The sequence below is a fragment of the Labeo rohita genome, chromosome 6, assembly GCF_022985175.1.
Source record: "Labeo rohita strain BAU-BD-2019 chromosome 6, IGBB_LRoh.1.0, whole genome shotgun sequence".
Lineage (NCBI taxonomy): Eukaryota > Metazoa > Chordata > Actinopteri > Cypriniformes > Cyprinidae > Labeo > Labeo rohita.
The window spans coordinates 32,064,327-32,079,465 of NC_066874.1; the positions used below are offsets into that span (position 1 = coordinate 32,064,327).

The 15,139-nt window shown below is 36.5% G+C and overlaps 1 protein-coding gene across 1 annotated transcript in view; it reads right to left on the reverse strand.

Moving 5' to 3' along the window:
- The window catches only part of gnai2b (guanine nucleotide binding protein (G protein), alpha inhibiting activity polypeptide 2b), a 50,718-nt gene that overhangs the window by 34,297 nt on the left and 1,282 nt on the right, over positions 1 to 15,139 (reverse strand). The gene's annotated exons all lie outside the window — the stretch shown is intronic.

The window sequence follows — 15,139 nt, forward strand, 5'->3', positions numbered from 1 at the left end:
TCCTTGCAAACATATAGCACAACCAGTGTAGCCTGATATTCACACACATACATACACAGTGCAAAATGATCATTAACAAACTCTTTAAAGGAGCAGTTCACATCCAGAACAAAAATGTACAGTTAATGTACTCACCCCTTTGTCATCTAAGATGCTCATGTCTTTTTTTAGTTGTAAAGAAACTGTTTTTTTATGGAAAACATTTCAGGTTTTTTCTCCATATACAGGACTTCAATGGTGCCCCTGATTTTGAACGTCCAAAATGCAGTTTATATGCAGCTTCAAAGCAGTGGCGTAACTTTGTTTTAAAAAGTGGATGGGACAGGAGTGTGTGTTTGGAGGATGCAGTTAATGTTTTGACACAGAGCTCATTTTTAACGTAATAGTTTAATTCTTATATGTACTATAATAATATGTATTATTAGCCCCAAATTAATTATTGTCAGTGAATAAATACATAAATACGCATTAATTATTTGTATTTCCAAACAGTCTAGTGATAGAATTTTTATCAGGCATGTTAGAGGTTTCAGGATCTAATCTGCCGTTGCATAATATTCCCTTTATTAAAATCAGTTCATCAATGATCCTATATCAAGATGAGGGACATGTCTATGTGTATTTTGTTTTGTTATTCAACCGGAATGAATATATAAGATAAGTCTCCGCAACATCATTATGCTATTGATTGAAGCGTTCAAGTGTAAAGAAGGAGGACGAACTGCATTGAGAACGTTCCGTCACTAATAACATCGCAATGAACATTCAGCATGATTTCAGAAACAGATTCCATCACCAGATTGCATCTTATTTAACAGAAACATTTTTTTAAATCAGCATTAGTATGTCTGTGCCACGAGATGTTCAAAAAAGTGGTGGGGACAATATCAACCCTGGCAAAAAGTGGTGGGGACATGCCCCACCCGTCCCACAAATAAAAACCGCCTATGCTTCAAAGGGCTCTAAATGATCCCAGCCGAGGAATAAGGGTCTTATCTAGCAAAATGATTGGTTATTTTCTTCTTAAAAATATTACAATTTCTATACTTTTTAACCTCAAACCCTCGTCTTGTCTCGTCTGCCTGATCTTTGTTTTCTCTGGTTCGATACAGTTAGGGTATGTTGAAATCTCATTTTCTCCTCCAACTTTAAAATCATCCTACATCGCTGCAGAAGTACTGACCCAGTGTTCACAAAGTGAACATGCCAAGTAGATCAAATACACTTTACAAAAAAAAAAAAAAACAGCAATGTAGCAATGTTCAGTCATAATTCAGAATGCTGGTAACCAGACAGTTGCTGGCAGCCACTGACTTCCATAGCATGGAAAAAAATACTATGCAAGTAAATGGCTACAGTCAACTGTTTCCAACATTCTTCAAAATATCTGTTTTTGTCTTCAACTGCAGAAACTCATGAGAGTGAGTAAATGATGACAATTTGTATTTTTTGGGGTGAACTATAACTTTAAAAATGTAGAGCCTTCAAATAAGCATAATTCATTAACATTCCCATCCTTAGTGGAAAACTGGGAAGGCAGGCTGAAGTAAGGCAGCATGGAATGCCACGTAGAATGGAACGGGTTGGTGAAAGTGGAGGGAGGAAACGGAGAATGGCTCTGAATATTTCCTGAGGCAGGGAACCCGTCAACACTCACCCTCAGTTGTCTGCCTGTCTCTCTCTCTCTCTCTCTCTCTCTCTCTCATACTCAGATTAAAGAGTGTTTCTGTCTTTATGAAGCAGCTACTGGCCACATGTGCTGAACAGCTGCCCCATAAACACCGGATTCAGCTGCTTTTCATTTGCTTATTCTTCCATTAAACCACCTTACATCATCTCCTCTGGCAAAAAAAAAAAAAAGCAGCAGGTCTGCAGCTAAGGGGGTTTTAGTGCAACATAGTGGTATTGCGAAAACCAAGGTGAAAATTCTAGGTGTGAAAGAACATTATGCTGGGGTGAAAAATGTGTGAATACCTGTAGAGAGACAAGCTATAACATGAAAGAGCAAGTTTCCTAGAAAGAACACAGAAAAATGATGTGGCATAAACATACCATGTACACATTCACTAAATGTGTAAGATAGATAGATAGATAGATAGATACATAAAATACATTTTATAATGCATATAATTCATTTCTGTGATGCAAAGCTGAATTTTCAGAATTACTCCAGTCTTCAGTTGAAAACTTTTTTTTTGCAGCTCAATTTTTTTTTAAATAGAATATTTTTAACATTTTGTCGCTTCCTTGCATGAAATACTGCATGCACATGAAATAAAGTTTCATTAAAAATTGTAAATCACGTAAATTTTAATTAAATTTAAAATAAATATGGCGTGTATTATATATTAATTCATCACACTTTTCTCATCTTTCAATTAAATATTTTCATTATTGGCATCAGCCATTCTATCTATTGCAATACCAGCATCTGCCTTTAAAAATCTTTACAAAACACTTATTGCACAAGCTCTATGGAAAAGTCAATGCTCATGCACACAGTTTTAACATCTATTCTAATGCACAAACACACGTACAAGGACAGAACATGACGAATTGCATGTAGACATTGTATTGTATGCTTATGGCTGAATTTGAGGAGGCACATTGATGTCTGGCCTTGACTGAACTCATATTGAGGAAAAACACACTACAGTCTCCAACAGATAGAAACACGTCTCCATGGTGACTCGGACACAAGCTACCAGCCTGTGTTCTGAGGAACCACTGCGTGGTTATGTAACACACACACACACACACTCCAGTTCACTACAAATCTATTGTCTCCTCAACAATTTGTGACCAAAGTCACCCAAAGATGATTCCAGTTATACTATACTCTTATAATAACAAACATCAGATTTTGTGCAAGCCTATAGTTGGCTGCCTTCTTGTAATAAAATCACAAATCTCTGGAGAAAAATTTAAAGGTAAGACTAAACACAAAAATTAATTAACTAAAAAGACATTTACAGCTCTCACAATTAACTAAAAGTGAAAAATGCCAAAAGCAGTTCCTTTTAGGTCTTCTACTGTTCAGATTTTCTTTTTGCATGTCATTTTCAGTGGTTGAGCAATATGACCAATCACAGACACAGACCAATGTGTAGGGCTGGGTATTGAGGTAGATACTTTTTAGGCACTGACCGAAATGCCTCGATACCATCGAGTATCGAAAAACCTCTTGTCGTTCAGTATCAAACTTCAATACCTAAGGGGTTAATCTCGTCAACGTCAGTGTGCCAATAAGCCTGCAGCACTAGATGTGTTCGACTAGAAGCAGCGCTAAAGCTTAACCAATTTTAACTTTGAGCGCGGCTTGCGCGCCAGTGGTGCGCTCTGCTGCGCATGCGCTTTGGTCAAAGCAGCAAAAAACCATCCTCGCGTGGCACATCCATAAGAGCGATCTGAAAGCATATGAAGCAGTCTGCTCTCTAAAGCGCTCTTGGTCCTGTGCAGAACCGCGACAAAGTTGAACACACCTGCTAGTTTACACCGGTTACACTCAGAGATGTGGCTCACACATGAGGCTGTAGCGTGAAAGCATTACAACCCCCTTTGATGCAAGGCTACATTTACACTGGTGTGTTTTTGTTTAAAAAATAAAAACAACCCTCATCCATACTGGCATTTCAGAAAAGCTATCCGTCCATACTACACAATTGAAAGTGTGCATTACGTGATCATTCATGAACACTGTAGCATGATGCTACATAAGACAATAAATAAGATTAATATTCTGCTTTTACTCAAAACTCATTTTAAACCACCTGCGAGTGTTTGTAATAACTTCCGTTTGCCGTCGAATGTGTGTTTTGGCCATGTAATGTTGTTGAAATATGTTATGTCCTCTGAGTCAAAACAGCAAATGCAGAAGAGAAGGCATGCAACGTTATACATAGTGTTTGTAAGTGTTATACATAAGCTGAAAAAAAAATATTCTGAGATAATGTAATTTTGTTAAAATTAATTTCATAAAATTGGTATCGAAAAGTATCATTCAGGAACCAGTATCATAGTCAAGGTATCGATATCAGCATTGATATCGAAAATTTCTGAACGATATCCAGCCCTACCAATGTGCCGCCTGATAGCAAAATGTTCAATCTGTAAAGACGTCTGATCAAGTGTTTTGAATATTGACAATGTATTTTGTTATTAAAACCAGGTTGCTCTATGCAAAACATCACTGCAATCATATTTCATAGGTTTTATATTAAATGCACAAATGTAGAATCTGAGTATCTGACATCTCTCAAAAAAAGACTTTAAAGAGATTAAATTCTTACGTCACAAAACAAGCAGCGCTTGTTCTTCAGGAAAGCAGCTTTTAGCGACTGAACAGCGCTGCAATTCTACTGATCCGTTAAGCATTATATAATGCAATCATGTTCACTGATTATCAATGCTTGTTATTATAAAAGGACATTTTGGTTAATAGTAAAGAGATAAAAGCATATATATTAAACAAAAATACTCAAAGAAAATGGTGTAGAAATAATTTTTACTGAGAAATTTCACAATTATAAAGAAACAAAATGAAACCATACTTTCTTGTAAAATGCACACAATAATTTTCACAACTTTAAAAACTAATTTTTTTACAGTGTATGTGGCAAATTCAACCAAATGCACATCTATTTCATATTGAATGGTTTTCAATGGTTGTATAAATTACATAATTACATTTAAAATAGATTTTTTTGAAGAAAAGCAAGTCTGTGACAATGTATTTTATTATTAAAACCAGGGTAGTCTGGTCCGATTTATTTGATCTCAGCATGGTGCTTTCAAAGTTAAAGTAGTGAAATACAAAGCAATAAGATTTGCCTAAGTGAAACAAATTGAATGACACCAGTCGTGGATCAATTGGGTCAACGAGGACTGATTAGAGCAAACGGATCCAAGCAGATTTGTCCTGATCCACTGATAAATGATGCAAATCAAAAGACGTCCAAATCTCAGACTTCTAGACATGGCTACACACAGCTCAATTTAATTGAAGTACTAAATCTTTTTTTAGACAACCCAGAAGAGCAGCAGATAAGCGTTTGTTTGCAAACAGTAATTTCGTCTGTAGAGATCAGTCCAACACAACGCTCAGCCGGCTCAATGCAGCAGCGCAATCACACATACACAGCCTGGCGTGAACTTTTCCACTCATGCCAAGGGGAAAACAACGTAATAAACCTCTCTTTGACTTGCTAGTTTGCTACTGGCAAATCACTCCAATATGCTAATAAAGGCAACATAACTTGTGCTTGCCAAAACATGATGTTGCATCACATTAAATCATAAACTGCTACTTGGTTATTTGACTTGGAACAGTAAGAAAAGTCATAAAAAAACTCTGATATTTTGGTGTAAAAAGAGCTTAGTAACCACCGCACAAAAAATGAGTCATCATTACCAATACCCTCAGATCAATACCATCTTAAACATAAGCCTCTATGACCATCATGTACTTGTTCCTTGTTAATAATTACCTTTTTTTCTGTCCACATCACATGATGTCACTGTAAGCGGCAGGAGGCTTGTTTTGAGATAAAGAACGAAACCAGAACATGACATGAAATGAAAGGCAGCTAGTTGCATGATGAGGGAAATGCACCGCACAGAACATACAGGGGAAACTGGCTGGGATGCACCGAGATGCACTCAGAATGTCCAATGCAATCGAGCCTTATCATAAATCATAAACACGTACCACCAGCCATGTGGAGAGAGGTTTAGATTGCAGTTTGACCAGAGATCTGTTTACACGACAGAATATATGCAACTGTAATATCCAACACAGTTCTAAAAGCAACCAAAACCATCGGAAACCAGAAACCAACTTTTTTTTTTTGGTCTTTTTGACACATTTCTTGATGCAAGTCTGGGTAGAATTCTGAAGCACACTTGTTTTTTAATTGTTTCAAGTTATTAGCTATATTTTTTTAAAATACAATTTTTGAAAAACAAACAATTTTTTCAGCAAAGATGCTTAATTAATCAAAAGTAACTGTAAAGACATTTATAATATTACAAAAAGGAAAACATTTTTTCTTTTGAACTTCATTTAATGAAATGAACCCAAAAAAAAAAGCACCACAAAACAGCAGCAAAACTTCGACACTGATAACAATACTATCATTAATAATTAGGCACCAAACTTAACATCAATAACAGCAAATCATCATAGAATAATGCTGAAAATTCAGTGTTGCATCACAGGCATAAATTATGTTTTAAAGTATTTTGCAACAAAAAATAGCTATTGTAGATTGTAATAATATTTTATAGTATTACTGTTTTTACTATGTTTTTTTAATCAAATTACTGCAGCCTCTGTGAACATAAGAGACGCCTTTCAAAACCATTAAAATACATACATACATACGAGGTTGCTTACTTTCCATTGCTAATGGACAGCGATAATCAAAAGGACAGGAAATAATGGGTTGAAAAGGAATAGAGAGTATTGGGTGATAGTGCGAACACAGCATACCAGATTCAACCTAACACTCCTAGTATGAGCAACAAAGCTCAATGTGTCTCCAGGTTACACTCAAGCAGCAATTTACTTTTGAAAACTCCTTTAAATTTAACCTACTGTTTTTCAGATAACAACAACTGCTTATTGCATGTCCACAGTGTCCTCTTTAAGAAAAGAATGCTCTTGAGACGCTGAGGAGGGCGTACATAATGACAGCATTCACTCCCGTGATAAATTATACCAATTTAGAGCATCGGTGTCTAAAGAGTCGTCGTCCACAGCGTCGCCGGCGTCTTTGATCTCCAGTGCGGCTCTACACTGCCACCCGTCAAGTGGCCTAATCAGAGCCTGAGCCCAATTTACATCTGTGAGCAGTGCTTCAAAAAGACGAGAGCTTCACAAAGAGCACTCCTACAGAGCCATGTTCAAACCCTCCACCGGAGGGCCGACGCCATTGTGTCAGACAGGATTCGCAGTTCGCAAGCGTCCCTCGACATTCCGTCTGGCAAGACGAGAAAATCAACGAATGGAGATACATCAACGTGCAAAAATGGATCCAGGAAGTACACAAGCACAAAAGCGTAGGCAGTTTTCTAAAGAATGTTATCATTTTGGCTCAGAAAAATAGTCAAGTGCAGAATTTAGAAAAGAAAACATCCTCCAACTGTAAACCGATCATGGTCAAGATCTACCGGACAAAAGAGCGCTAACAGACTTTGTCAAATGTCAAAGGGAAATTTGGCATACGAACAGCTATGAAACAAAACCAAGAACAAATATTTAAACTAATATTAAAGACTGACCAGGTAGTGCTGGGGATTTTAGAAGTACGTGACTGGAAAACCACCATCGTAACCACACGAAACCTTTCAGAGACCATTCTGGAAGTACAGCATAACTCAAAATGGATTTGATAAAAAAACTAAGCTACAGACAGAAAGTTGCACAATACATTACGTTAATAACATTACCCAATGTTTTTTAGACCAGGTGGGTTTCTATCTGGTAGTGGATGACTGTTTTTCAATGGTTAATGGATATATTTTTGAGAAGAAGGCGTGACTGAATTAAATGACACCATGAGACGTAGACCACTTTCCTGCCACAATATTTACTGAAAATTCATACAAACTATATGAAATTTATGCATGCATGGTTATCAGTGTATCTGCAGGATTTTTAAGCTTAAATTTAAGACTTTTTTTAGACCTTTTTTAAGACCTACACAAATAAAATTCATACCATATGAGCGGGGTAGGGCAATGTCTATGATAACATATCAAACTGTAAAATGCTTGTAAAAAGCATGATACAGGCTCTCACAAAAACAAGTTTTATAAAATGATAAACTTCTCATTTTAGACTTCAAACTATTTTCAATCTTATCGTATTATCAATCTTAATTGTTAAAATTGGTCTTAATTGTTTACATTTTTAAAATGCATTATCTTCCCGTCAATCCACCAGTTCATATTTACAATTTTGTGTGTTTGCTGCGTAAACATTTTTGCATTGGTCTGAACAAAAACACCAAGGGCTTATTGAAAATGCAAATTAATTTTCTGCCAGCAGGTGGCGCTTTCAGAACAGCAGAAATACAGCGATTTTCCCGGTAAACTATATTGCAATTCTTGTCTTTCTGTCCCCAAATTTAAGACTTCTTGAAATCATAATTAAGGCTTTCTTGTACCATTTAAGACTTTTTATGTCCTTAAATTGGATACAACTAAATGTAAGACTTTTTAAGGACCTGCGGAAACCCTGCTAATGCTAACAATCTCAAAATTGCTAAATATTTGCTAATTAATCGTCTTGGCCATCATATCGGTGTACACTAACATTCAAAAGATTAGGGTGAAGACATCAATACGTTTGATAAATTGAATGCGCTCCTGTTGAACAAAAAGTGACATGTTCATGGTTTACGGTTTTCAGCATTGATAATAAAAAAAAAAAGTTTCTTAAGCAGTAAATCAGCGTATTTGAATGATTTCGGAAAGGTTAATGTGACACTGAAGACTGGAGTAATGATGCTGAAAATTCTACTTTGCCGTCAATAAAATGAATTACATTTACATTTATGTAAACATTACAATAAAATAATATTTCCCTATATTACTGTTTTACTGTATTTACGCAGCCTTGACGAGCGTAAGAGCCTTCTTTCAAAAACATTAAAACTTGAATAGTGTATACACTATAGAAATCTTGCTTTCTCTATTTTGCCTTCTTTTCGAGGCACACAGATTATAACACAGGCCACAGGAGGTTTGGTCTATTTTCTGAGCTTTGCAGGAATGAAAATGGACTGACAATGAGTGTGAGGGTAACTGACAGACCGGCTGATGCATTACCATCTATAATGACAGAAACAGCACAGTAGGTCGCTGGTAAATGGCTGCAAGCATTTTAGCCCCAACAGGCTGAGATCAATAAATGCACAACATCCCAAATGATACACACGACAATAAAAGAACAACTATTGTAGATTCTGTAAACAGCAAAACAGAGAAAACATTCAGTGCGGAGGATCTCAGCAGACCTCAAAGACAACATGAAAACAAAATCGACCCATATTGCCCAATTCATCAGGATTTCCTTTAAAAATGTAACTGGTTTTATCAACTGCAATTGGTTCTAGCTGGTCTTATGACCAACAATGACACGCATATTCAGTGAATAACATCTTAAACATTGCTTGTATGGCTTCCAAACACTTGAAATGGCACACAAGCCATATAAACTACTTTTTCATAAAACATGGAGCAAATAAACAGCACAACACAACCACAAAACTCCAGGTTTTTTCAAGCTTCAAAGGAACACCAACTTTTGGCATATTCCACACTGAGACCTGAAGATTTGACATCATTCTATAAAAGACACTTTCAAGTTGGGTAAGGTTGATGTAAGACCTTTGAGACTATCTGAAATAGCAAACCAGAAGCCAGGCGTCGGTTTTCAAATATGTGTGTGCACAAATCACAGAGGAGCTTTTTGGAGGACACAGTCTGGTTCTGAAGTATGTGTGTGTATGTGGGGGTGTGTATTTTGAAAATGTAAGTGTGTGACAGTGACTGTGCGGGAAGCTGTCACCTGTTTTGCGAGAGGTGTCACCTTGGCGAGTTGTTTTTGCACTCTATCTGAAGGTAAAAGGAGAAGGTGCTGCGTTTTATCACTGTCTGGGACTGTGGCTCCCTCTCTCCGTGCCGGACGTCTCCCGACAGGAAGTATCCTGGTCTGATCTCTGCTCTCTCCACACCATGAGCCAAAGTTACACAGACACAACACAATGACTCAACATTCAACATGTAAACAGTGAAACGGATAACTCAAGGAAGCCACTTGCCTTCTAGGTTTTTAACAAAAGATACAACAGATTTTAATAAAAAGAGATTCGCAATGCATTTGGATGATCACAGAATCGATCCACAAACTGATTTATCGTCGCAGACCTAGTAATGACTTGATTTAACTGAAATGCAAACTGCAAACTTACTAGAGCTGCAAAACGATTAGTTGTGATTAATCGATTCAAAATAAAAGTTTGTGTTTACACACTATATGTGTGTGTACGGTGTATATTTACCATGCATATATAATTACACACACATTTACATGTATATATTAAGAAAAAATGTTAGATTTATATGTAAAATATTTATATATAACATACATTATATACAGGTGTTTACATACAATTTTTTTGAAATGTATACATGTATGTATTTATATGCGTACAATAGATATACACAGTACACACACATATAGTATGTAAACAAACTTATTTTGAATCGATTAATCACGACTAATCATTTTGCAGCTCTAAAACTTACAAACTGTAATTGAGAAATATAACCATCTTGACTTGACAAGTGGTTCTGGGTTGATGTTTTAATGTTTTGAAATACGTTCTATGCTGAAAAAGGCTCCACTTGCATGATTAAAAACACAGTAAAAACAATAATCTTATGAAATATTATTGCAATCTAACATAACCATTTTCTACTGTAGTATATTCTAAAATGTATTTTTTTTTCTGTGATACTAAGCTAAATTTTCTGCATCATTAGTCTTCAGTGCACATGATCCTTCAGAAATCATTCTAATATTCTAATTTGCTGCTCATGAAACACTTCTTATTATCAATGTTATGTTTTTGTGGGGAAAAATGGTACATTTTTTCAGGAGTTCAAATGAACAGCATTTATTTAAAAAATAAATCTTTTTAAGGTTGTAAATGTCTGTACTGTCACTTTTGAATTTAATGCATCTTTGCACTAATATAAGCACTCATTTCAATTAAAAACTTAAGCGGAATGTAAAAATTAATTACATTTATATTTCTTCATTTTAATTACTTCCCCAATGAGAGGTACCATTATTCCACCCTATCAGGCAATGAGATACAATTTGGTGTGAAATATTGAGATATTATTCTAGTTATATCGCCAAGCCCTAGTCTGCGGTTAAATGATGTGCATCTGAATCACTGCAAATTTCGTTTCCTCAGGGATTTACAAGGGATATTCAAATGCAAATTCTAAAAAAGGTCTTGGATAAAAGAGTCCAGAATAACCTCTCCAAATGAGTGTCTATAACGGTAGCTTCCAGCACACAAACCCTCCTGATAGTCACTTGCCCCCATTCTGTGGCACAATTCCATTAGTTATGTGACGTGACTGCCGCCGCAGGCCATTCTCCTTTCAGAACCTGAGCTCAAAGGAACTGCTCATCACTCTTGTACCCAAAGCTTTTGTCTTTTGGAATTTCCTTGAGTTTTTGCCAGACCAGTACACCTAAGATGTCGTGTTTAGGCAGAACGAAAGAGTTTAAAGAAGCTTGGTCTATCATAAACACAAAACCACAAAGTACTTCCTGCTCTGTGACATGACCTTGACTCCTCGGTTGTTTGGGGATTCAACACTTGCCGTCCATGTTGTGGGCACATTCTTAAAGGTAAAAACAAAGCTTGACTCAAGGATATTCTTGGCATCCAAACATCCTGCCAACTTCTTAACTTAAACCCAACTGATAAGAGTCTGGAGTATCCGTGACCAGCAGACGTGTGTCATAATGGCGAGTTGCTCATCAGAGACATGAGGAGTTGGCAAGGTCAGTCATTCTGACACATGCGGTTTCAACATGACGCATACTGATGAACTCTGGAGCGAAAGAGGCTATTACAAAAATGATCATTAAAAGCCTGTCTGAATGCTAGGTTTCTGTCACGAATGCTGGAGAGATTTCTACCTAGACAACATATGCAGGAGTCAAAGGTGTGGTTCTCAATTTGTAGACAACAAATTACACTGCTTAATTCTGAAAGATCTGAGAATATTTGATGTAGCCCTTGCTGACACAGCAATCCCACAATGCATATCAGTGAGAAAATGTTTTTACTTAAATACACACTCAATCTGTTTCTCATGAGGTTGACATCTCATTTTGAGTGCATGTGCTATCATTACATGATTTCATTTTATTAAATTGACAGTAAAGTAATAAAGGCTAAAATCGGTCATAGTAAATTATCATAACTCAGCTGAACACTGTGTGCCTTCACGTGATTGTACTCTGATTATGCTCAACATATAAGGTCACATATGTAAACGTAAACGCACTTAGAAGCTCCAGTGAATCATCACACAATTTATATAATAGCTTTGCTCCCCGTTTACAACACTAGTGCTGGAGTTGTATTAATACGAATATGAAATGTGACAATTTACAAATAGTTCACCCAAAAAAAGAAAATTTACTAAAAATGTATGCACCCTCAGGACATACAAGATGCAGATGAGTTTGTTTCTTCATCAGAACAGATTTGGAGAAATGTAGCATTACATCTCTTGCTCACCAATGGATCCTATGTAGTCAGTGGGTGCCGTCAGAATTAAAGACCAAACAGCTGAATAAAAACACCACAAGTAATCCACACCACTCCAGTTCATCAATTAACGTCTTGTGAAGCAAAAAACAGCATGTAAGAAACAAATCAATCATTAAGGTAGATCAGTGCATATTTCTCTCCTGAAGGCCACTTTTTTCACTGGAGAAAGCAATATTATGGATGGAGGGCTCAGATTTTAGCTGGAATTAATAGTTTGAAGTTAAAAACATCACTTCACAAGATGTTAAATGATGGACTGGAGTGGTGTGGATTGCTTGTGGGTTATCGTGATTAAACAGTTCTTTAAACAGCTGTTTGAACTCTCATTCTGACGGCACCCATTCACTGCACAGGATCCACTGGTAAAATGATGCAATGCAAAATTTCTCCAAATTTCCTGGCCTGAGGGTAAGTACATATTCAGCTAATTTTCTTTTTGGAGTGAACTTTTCTTCTGGTAGGCTTAAATAACAGGATTTAAAAAAAAAAAAAAAAACTACCTGTTAGGTGCTTGATTTGAGTCTGTAAACAATGGAAAGTAACCCAGCCAGTATTACTTTCACAATCTGGATGTTTCAAACTGATGATTTATGTACATTTAGCAATATTGTGAAAACGCTGAACAAGGCAGAATATGGTTCTGACGAGTAATTGCACTGTGTTTACACGGCATGAGATTACTGCTGTGGTCATCTATCATTTTCAGACCTGACCGTAAGAAGTCATTAGTGGGAGCTGTGTAAACACTGTGGTGTGTGGAAACCCATATTTACACTGAACCAGTCAAGACTTGAGCGCTGGGTGACGCGCGTCTCATTTCTGATTTAACACCATTAGCCTGAGACCTGAATAATGTAGCATATGTTCTTTCTGGATTGCTTTTATTTATTTACATGCAGATATTTTTAAAGTTGAATATGGTATATGTGCCTGGGGGAATCAGTGTCAAGCTAAGTTCATCCAATTTTTTGATTACATCTAAAGCCTGTCTCCTTTATTCCCCAGGCACATTGCCCTGTTTTCTCACTCCTGCTTGCTCTCTCCGTAGGGTAAAGTGTATTGTGGAGAGCGCCGCTGTCACACCTGTCCCCATGCTGTCAGCATCAGAGCACACATGCTGTGCCACTAACAGGATATGACATAGAGGACACAAACGCTCCAGCTTACGACTGTGCGAAGCCCCACCGAAGTGCAAGGAGGCTCCATCCAGAATTAGGCCACAGTTTAAGCAACTACACTAACTAACTAAGATTCACGTCTCGTTATCTGTTTTATGACCAACTCTGGTACAACCAAACTCAAGTGAAGTGCCTGATTGCTGACAAATTGCGTGCACTAGGGTAAAAAAACAAGTAGCTTATCATATCCTCTCTCTCTATTGTGGTTTTTGAAAACATGTTCTGTTTACTAGGGCAACTATTTCATACATATAGTCTACTTCATTTAGTCAACAGACATGCTTTGCATAACAGTGTTAACCAGACTACATAAATATGGCATGGACAAAACAGACCCAACATTTTTGACATACTAATATATCGGCCATGCAAATGAATCAGACAATATTTGGAAATTTTCTGATAACCTAGCCTCCCCTGGTTTCACCTAAAAAAAAATTGTATTAATTAATTAAAAAAAAAAAAAAGATCTACAAACAGCCTTGACAATAAATGGTGAACAGTTTCTGTAAATTGTATGTTATTTGATATATTATCAGTTATTTACTATTATTTATTATTTTGCACAATATTGCACAATATTTTGCACATCAGCTGCGCTTGTAAAGTCGGTTTTCTCTACTGATGATTTTTTTTGATCTGGGTACTATAATAATTAATGACTTGAGAGCCATTAAACAGGTGTGTATATGCATACAGTAACTACAGAACAGTGCATTTCTTCCCCCTCTCCGATGTATTTTTCCAAATCAACCATGCTTTCATTTACCACCAATGGACCTGACAAAATAAAAATGGATTGGTTACAGCGGGAGCACTCAGCTTTAATGAAGTATAATTGAATGGTGAAGTCTTTTGTTTAGAGCTGTACTTATCTGATTCTCACAGCAGGGTTACTCTAGAATAGCACTACCTGCAGACTCTTGTTTATTTCTAACCCGGTTGTCTTGCTAAAAATCAAACAGCATGTGTGCACCTTCCCGGATGCCTGTTTTCTTCATAAAATGCCAAGTTATTGATACAAATAAGCTAACCAAAGAATGCTTTGTTAACGTTCCCATCAAATTATGAAAACGTTACTTCTGAAAGCCCGGTTTAAAAATGTTGTGAACATTAGTGGAATGTTATATTTGAATATCCTCTAAACCATCTTAGACAAACAACAAGAGAGTGAAGATTATTTATGACCAAGCCTAAACACATGAGCATAAGGGACAATGCAGTATCCATGGAAACCACATAATTAATCATTGATAGCTATGGGGTTTTTTTTTTTCTAAAGGCAGAGGTGAGTATAGCTAATGGAAGTATAGTAGAAGAGTTACATAATGCATTATGGTTACATTTGAAAACATCTGCAATTGACCTGAATAAGCTAAATGGCATTACATGACAAAACCAGCATAAAAACAACATTACTGATGATAATGTAACTAGATTACACACTTTATAGCATCAATTACTTATGCACTCTGCAAACTATTATTTATATTTAATGTCACATACAACAGTGCCGACAGATCATTGAGATACTTAACGGCTGTTCTTCTCATACATGCCCATATCAGATGGTAATATCATGGTACTTTT